General features: G+C 36.2%; 1 pseudogene; it reads left to right on the top strand.

Moving 5' to 3' along the window:
* The first annotated feature begins 3,709 nt into the window (after window positions 1-3,709).
* Window positions 3,710-4,990, top strand: LOC135699336 (uncharacterized; annotated as a pseudogene).
* Window positions 4,991-7,865: the final 2,875 nt, after the last annotated feature.

Below are 7,865 nucleotides of genomic sequence, written 5' to 3'. Positions count from 1 at the left end.
GATGAAGTAATGGTCTGTGGGCATGTCGGATATCATCCCCAATGCGAAGTTGATTGCTGCTAGCTCAGCAGCATAAACGGAATAAGGTTCCTGAAGTTTCCGGAAGGCGGTTGAGTATTCATTGAAGACACCGAAGCCAGTGGATCCATCAATGCGTGATCCATCAGTGAAAAATCTTCTATTGCAATTGACTTGCTGGTACTTTTCAGCAAAAATACGGGGAATTGAGATAGGTCGAAGTTGAGCTGGAACTCCTTGAATAGCCTGTTTCATGGAGAGATCATAGTCAATAGGGGAACTGTAGTTAGTAAAGCGTACACGATGGGGGTTATAGTACTGAGTTATTCTTACATTTGCTTAGTAAGTAAGGACTGTATCGAAAATAAGTTGTAAACCAACTTTTCCTCAATCTTTTAATTCTGTCGGACCTCTTAATGGAATCAATTTGTGACGAGCTTTTTGAGTGTGTTAATTTATTTTCTTTTAATTCCGTTTTAATTGTTTATCGCGTTTTTCGTCTACTACCTGCAGACATCATCAGTGCCAAGTACTCAACACCAGTGGTGAAAAGTTTGTGTACAACTTATTTTATAAGTCATGTTGAGTACTTTGCTTTGATGAAATCTGCAAGTAGTAGACGGAATACGCGTATCTGTTAAAAGATAAGCAATTATAACGGAATTAATAGGAATAAAACTAAAACCTATAAAAGCTCTTCATAAAGTTTTCGTTCTAAATTCGAAAAAAAAACTTGTTTTTAACGCATCGTTGTAGTATATTTTTGACTATTTCATGGCTTTAGAACTCCTAATATCCGCTCTTTACAATTGCCATTCATAATCAACAATCGGCGTTCAATAGGTTGTAGTTGCGGACAAGTTGAATTGGGTCGGCGAAATTCTAAATGTGTATGCCGTCTTATTACTTATTTTCGATACAGTCTTTATTTTGAATTTCCTTCTCACTATGGTATTCTAAATAGAGTCTGAGTCACGCCAAGAGAAAACCAGTTGAACTCGCATCACGGTTTCCGAAGGATTCCCTTTCTTTTCACTTGGCAACAGAGGACTTCTACATCAACTTCAAATGACTTCTAGCGAGAACAAAATAGCGGCTGTAGTAAATCATTATATCAGTGATTTTGTCAAATTATCTTATCAAAAAAAAAGTAGAAATTCTAATTACTGATCATTACCATACGTATCCCATGAAAATTTAATGATCACGGCGTGTTTATGATCATTTCTTCAATTTTATTTTATATTTTATTGCAATACCTTTCGTGCATCTTTCATAGCCCAACAAACAATCACCTATTGAAGAAACGACTTTTTGACGATCTTATTCAACTGCATGCTTAAAAATACTTATATTATTTTTAACAATAACTTCCGTTCAGGTTTTGTTCACACAAATCTGGAGAATTTTTTCAACAACAACATTGAACAATTGCTACTACTTGGTGTTGTATAAGGTATATCGAGAAGCTTTTATAATACTTATATGAGTTGTAACAGAGCTTATTCGATCGAATTTTTGATTATTCAATGTTTATTAGACATTATTGCTTTCATAAACAGCGATGTCCTGTATACAGTTGATTATCACGACATTGTTAGACATTTATGAAACGATTATTCAACTGCGGGAAAATCAACCCAAAAATAAGAGAACGGGAAAACAGAGGGTGGTGTTTCTTAAGTGATTTTTTCATTATTTATGAAGAAGCACACACCACACAGAATATTATAAACCAAACCATGTGCCTTTCGATCACCAGCCGCTCGCCTTGTCATCTGAGCTATCATATAAGCTCATATAGCTCAATAACCAATAAAAGCTTACTTGAATCTGAATACCTATCAGTACTCCCGATCGCAACTCTAGCTCCTTCAAGGTCATGTGGTAATGTTTGATTCATTCATCGTACATGAGATCACCTCTCCAATTGCAAAAGAAAGGATGATTGATATTTTTTAAAACTAGATCAATTAAATCGTTGTCGTGAGTGACGTTATCGATGATTACGCTTTAAATTAATTAGGCGTAGAACATAGATAAAAAAAGGGTTGAACTTGAGAGTGAACTCGCGACCTTCTACTTGGGAAGCGGAAACGGCAACCACTGCTCTACTGAATTTGTCTTGTTGTTAGACTGAATCAGTGTTGTAGAATAATGAATCGAATACATTTATTAGACGTCTAATAAGGCATGTTATTAAATCAATTCAAAACAGTCGAGTTAAAGCGTCAATGTATGTACAAATTACATTTATTCAGTCTATTATTAGATCAAACTTCTGGTGTTGAATCGGAAAGACAGTCAACGTTTATATAGCTTTTAATAAGTAAATTAATCAGATCAGAGCAAACAGTGGAATGAGGGTGCATATATCGATCTCAATGAGCATTTTTCAGCACATAATTCGACAACCCGTTTTATTCAGCATTGTACATTTATTAAATATAGGGGAAATGCAGGTAATTTCAGCCTAAGTGTCCCTAATTTGGGCCCATACATAATTTCAGCAATCGACTAAATTTTCAATAGCAACCAAAAATATCCATCAGTAACGTCCCAATAATGCGTTCATCTAGATAAAATTGATAAATAGCATATTTTTAGCGATGGGCCCAATCTAAGATCCATAGCCCAACATTAGAGACATTTCCCCTATATGCTTATTTGTGACTCTGAATTGTTTGTTCGGAGCATCGTAATGTTTGTTTAATTTGCACGATAGGTAGCCGGTTTGTCAGTTCAATAGAGAGACTTGGATTTACTCTTTTTTTCCTTGATTTGTTTTCCGTCGATCTTGTTTTCCGTGCTGAGCACCAATGCTACCGACGCCGGAGAGGCAGCTTCCACACCTGGACCCTACCTATCGACCCATCAACTCATGAACCGGGGACCAAAGGCTTAACTTCCCTTATGCCTCAGAACATTCCGGCGGTGCCGACTGGGATTGAACTCAGGCCTGCTGGGGTGGGGATGGATTTACTCTGGGCGTGACTCATTATAGAGATTGCTGACGTTTATCGTACGCACACTACGTCACGTATACGTATACCCAAAATGATTTCATCTATACACAATCCTCTGCCAGGAAGGAGGTTTGATGAAGTCAGAACTTTAGTCTACAGTTTTTATGTTATGTTTATTCGTGTTTTAACGACACGTACAATCATATATGAATTAACATTAATAAAACGTGATTTTTTCATGATTAGCATGCCAAATTACATGCCTACATGTACGCATGTGTTGAACATAAACTCATTATTATTGTCTGTTCGATTGAAAATCAAAAACCGGGCACTGTTCAGAACTCAACCATCTCACTCGCGACAAACACGCAAAAAAAAACATACCAATAGTGTGTAAAAGGCAATAAAAAAACGTAACTATTCCAACCGCTCAAATAATCATTGAACCTGTTTTTTGCTATGGTAAACAAGTTTCCCTGATTTTATTTACTTACCTATTTGATAAAATTCAAGTTCTGCATAAAAATTCTCATTTCCCAAGTCATTTCTAATATAGTTCAATATGATGGTGAGTAATAGGGTAATAGGTTATTTTTTATTTCAAAATGAGTAAAAACAACTTTGCGTGCATTTGTTATTATTTTCGTTTCTCACAATTATTCATCGTTATGGTGGATCGTTATACTAGATACATCTACGTGTAATGTGAAAAAACTCCAATAATGGATTCGGAAATGGAGGAGTGAGCGTTTTTATTTAGATTTTTGTTTTGATTGTTTAATCAAGATTTGGATTTTTCAGTTCCTATGAGAGCGAAGAGCATTTGGACGAGAAAGAAGAGAACGACCCAGATCCGCTGATGATGACTGACGAGAATACGGGAATCTACAACCTTGAGCTTCCTTACGACCAGCTGGGATTGTGGCCGATGAATGACGATGTCGAGGGTGATGATTCCAACGGTGAAGTAGAGGAAAAATCTGGTGAAGAATATGTTTTTTCATTCACTGGAATATTCTGCCGTCGACTATATCGCAGCCAGCAACGCCCAAAAGAAACAAACAGAGCTTTTGTGAATGGTAATTCAGTGAACGAAATTCTGGAATCAATTTGGGTTCAAGCCAAAAACTTAATGGATCGACAAGTCACGTTCGAGAATGACGTTCCCAGTTGGGTGGAGAAAACTGAACCAACCATCGAAGACATGCATGAGTTTGTAGCTCTGCAAGACGATGTAAAGAGAAAACTGTATGCAGTTAGTGTTCTGACACCACGGCTGCTGACGAACTGGCGAGACAAATGTGTCAAAATATTTGTCTATGCCTATTCATCGAGGGTGGAAACAGCCGGGCAGTACCAGCAGGTAACAAACAAATTATTGGCGCCACAAAATCCTGACCGAGCGGGTGCCCATTCAACAAGGGATGATGCTGCGTTGGCTGATGAGCTACGCCGAAGTCATTGCCACCTCGAGGGTCACCAGAGCTCATGGCTGCTATGGGCCAATACAATAAATTCTTCGCCAGCTCATAAGCAGGAGGATTTGAAGAAAGCGGAATCCCCGCCTATCGAGCTTTCGAAGTATTTTCGATGGGCTGCTGTGTCTGAAGCAGCTCGTTTACAATCACTTCACCGAGGAATTGTTGTAGCTCGGACATCGAATGTGCCTGGTGTCGTGAACTAGATGATGTGAAGACCGAAGTTTCTCTCGGAATTTCAATTCTCCAAGGAGCAATGCAAAAACTGGAGGCCATGACTTTTCGGGGTCATACTGAGTCAGAGCTTTTCAGTGCGATGGAATCTGCCACCCAACCGGAAGAATCAAGCTTGAGTCACCCCTTGGCAGAGAAAGTCATGGATTGCACTGATATCGATCATGCGTAGTAGTAATACGTAGAGAAAGGCATTTTTGTTAAGTCGTTTTTTTAGTTCTTTTTTGTTGTATGAATTAAAACGATATCGTTATCTTTGTTTTCATTTCGTTTTTTCGGCTTTAAGAAAAATGGAACAATAAACGTTTTAATCAAGCTGATTTACAGTTTTAATGGTTTTCTTCGAAAGGTTAGATGGGAAATACATTAAATTCCATATATTTTGGGTCCTGAGCTAAGCTCTTTTCCGGAAGAAATACACCCCCAGACGCATTCAAGTGATCATAACTCAAGAATTAAACAACATACACGGTTGATCAAAACATCAAACAAAAGGGTATTTGTTCAGCTTTCAAACGATACATAACAAGTTATTACATTTCACCGTTTCGAACGAACTGTCGCACTTTACTTGTGATCGATGCCATCATGATCTGCACAGTCGCTGGTGACACTGTACCGGCGAACTTATTCCACTTTAAACACGTGTTGTGCATTTGTCACTTATTTACCGCATCCTCGAAGTTTTCGCTTGACAATTGCCCAATATTTTTCGATCGGTCAGGGCAATTCGGAGGATTAATCTCTTTGGCGACGAAATTAACATTGTTTGCAGCATACCATTCTAGTACCTCCTTAGAGTAGTGGCAAAACATAACGTTGGTCTTGTGTTGCCGAATGAAGAGTAAAATCCGATTTTTCAGACACTCTTTAATGTAAACCTTCAAAGTCTTGGGCGTATCCAGCGAGGCATCTTTCATATTACTCGCAATCTCCGGAACCGGCGAGAGACCAGCAGCCGAGCACTTTGGAAAACTTGCTGATTCACGGCTGAATATTATTAATATTAATTGGCGTGATAACCATAATTCGAATCATTTGAAGCGTTTAGCTGAGTTTTTTAATTTAAAGCAAACTGTAAATGAGTATAGAGCATTTCCAGCCCAAAACGCAAACCGGTTGGTCATGAGTGTTTCCGATTTGAATGAAACATTTCTCACGTGTTCGCTGCTACTAATGGTTGCATTTTTCATTTAAATTAGATTTTTTTCTCCAGAGTAACTTTTGAAAAGGGCGTATAAAAAAATGGATTATTTTTTTTTCAAAAAATCATAACTTGAAAATTATTGATCTGATCAAAATGGCATATGAGAAAAAGTTTTAGGTAGTTAAATTATCTTTGCGGAAAAAATACACTGAAAAAAAAACTTAGTAAATTAGTATTTAAAAAACGTAAAACGATGATTATCTCAAAACACCCCCCCTTCGATCTTCATAATTTTTTTTTCAAGAAAACTGAAAAAATGCCCTAATATTTGGTAAAGAGTATATGCTGGTAACTTTCTTAAAAAAAAATTTATAATTTTTGAAATTTTTGTTGGTTTTTACAAGTTGGTGAAATTGCATATTTTTTAGTAAAATAGTAATTTATTTGGATTCTACGCATAATTTTCAAAAACTTTGTATCTAGAAACTTTTTTCCTAAGTCCAGCCGTTCTCAAGTTAATGCAATTTAAAAAAATAATTATGATAATTTTCTACATTTTGGGCCATTTTCAAATGTTAGTCGTGATGTCCAGCAACGAGATGTTTTTCCATGAATATATATTAAAAAACAGACAATTCATTCTCATATATGGTAGCTGTCAGACTTACCCGTTTCTATTTAGACGCAGCGGAAAAGAAACAAGTTTATAAGTAAATACTCTCAAATATACCCAAATAATCAATAAGCCCACTCATGTGCCTTTTTTCTGTCCTCTATTAGTTGTTTACCTGGATAGAATTGTGTATGTCATAACAGAGGCTCAAAACATAAACAGGTAAACAAATATGTTATTAAACCTGTAATTGAGGTAAATTATCTAGGTACTTCTCTGACGTATACCATATTGTGCCTTAAGAGCTCATCCCGCGATATCACAACTACATAAAAAAAAGCACCCCGTGGAGGCTTCTTACACTCACACCTAAAAAAGTTTGCTATAATCAATTGTACCTAATGAAGATAGGTATAATGTCAACATTGTAATTATTCTGCTACATATATATATATATATATATTGGGACGATCTTCACCTGTTCCATTCAGTTCATCTCTCTTAGCGTTTCAAGTTAAAAAGCAAGTAGTTTTTTACGATGGATAACAATTTCAAGTGTTGTAAACCTCTACCTAAATCAATTTCAAAGCATGACACAGTAGCAGTTCAGTTGTTTATCTCAAAATTATTAGAATTTTTAAAGTTGCAAATAACAGTCCAAAAGTGTATTTTTATGTCAGATGTAGATGTAGATGTAGAAATTGAATGGCATTTTTTTGCAACTTCACACGGCAAAGGTCCTTGTGATGCGATTGGCGGTACCCTTAAGAGAATGGCAACCAGAGCAAGTTTAGCTAAGCAACACGAGCACCCTATAACGAACCCTAAACAACTGTACGACTGGGCAAATAGTCGTAAAGAAGATCTTCAAACAAAAATGTCATTTTCTTATGTTTCTACGGAAGAATACAAAAAGGCTGACACGGAATTTGATCCAATTTTTAAGAAAGTGAAACCAATTCCTGGAACTCGAAAATATCATTGCTATATTCCAGTTTCAAACAACCAAATTGCAGTAAAAATATTCTCTAATTCAAACGATACACCCAAATTATTCAATGTATTCAAATAATATGAGTTGTAAAATAAAATAATAAATATATACTGTTTTTTATCTCAACAAATCTTTCATTTGACCACATCAACGTGCTTCTCTTCCGCTGCCTCTAGATAGAAACGGGTAAGTCTGACAGCTACCATATCTGAGAATGAATTGTTTGTTTTTTAATATACAATCATGAAATAAAATCTCGTTGCTAGACATCTCGACGAACATTTGAAAATGGCCTAAAATGTTGAAAATTGTTATAATTATATTTTTTTAATTCGCATTAACTTGAGAACGGCTGGACTTAGGAAAAAAGTTTCTATATGCAAAGTTATTGAAAATTATGCGTAAAATCCAA

Source organism: Ochlerotatus camptorhynchus, unplaced genomic scaffold (genome assembly GCF_037179485.1).
Source record: "Ochlerotatus camptorhynchus isolate MF236.1 unplaced genomic scaffold, CSIRO-AGI_Acam_v1.1 ptg000107l, whole genome shotgun sequence".
Taxonomy (NCBI): domain Eukaryota; kingdom Metazoa; phylum Arthropoda; class Insecta; order Diptera; family Culicidae; genus Ochlerotatus; species Ochlerotatus camptorhynchus.
This window is presented reverse-complemented; position numbering and strand designations above follow the sequence as displayed.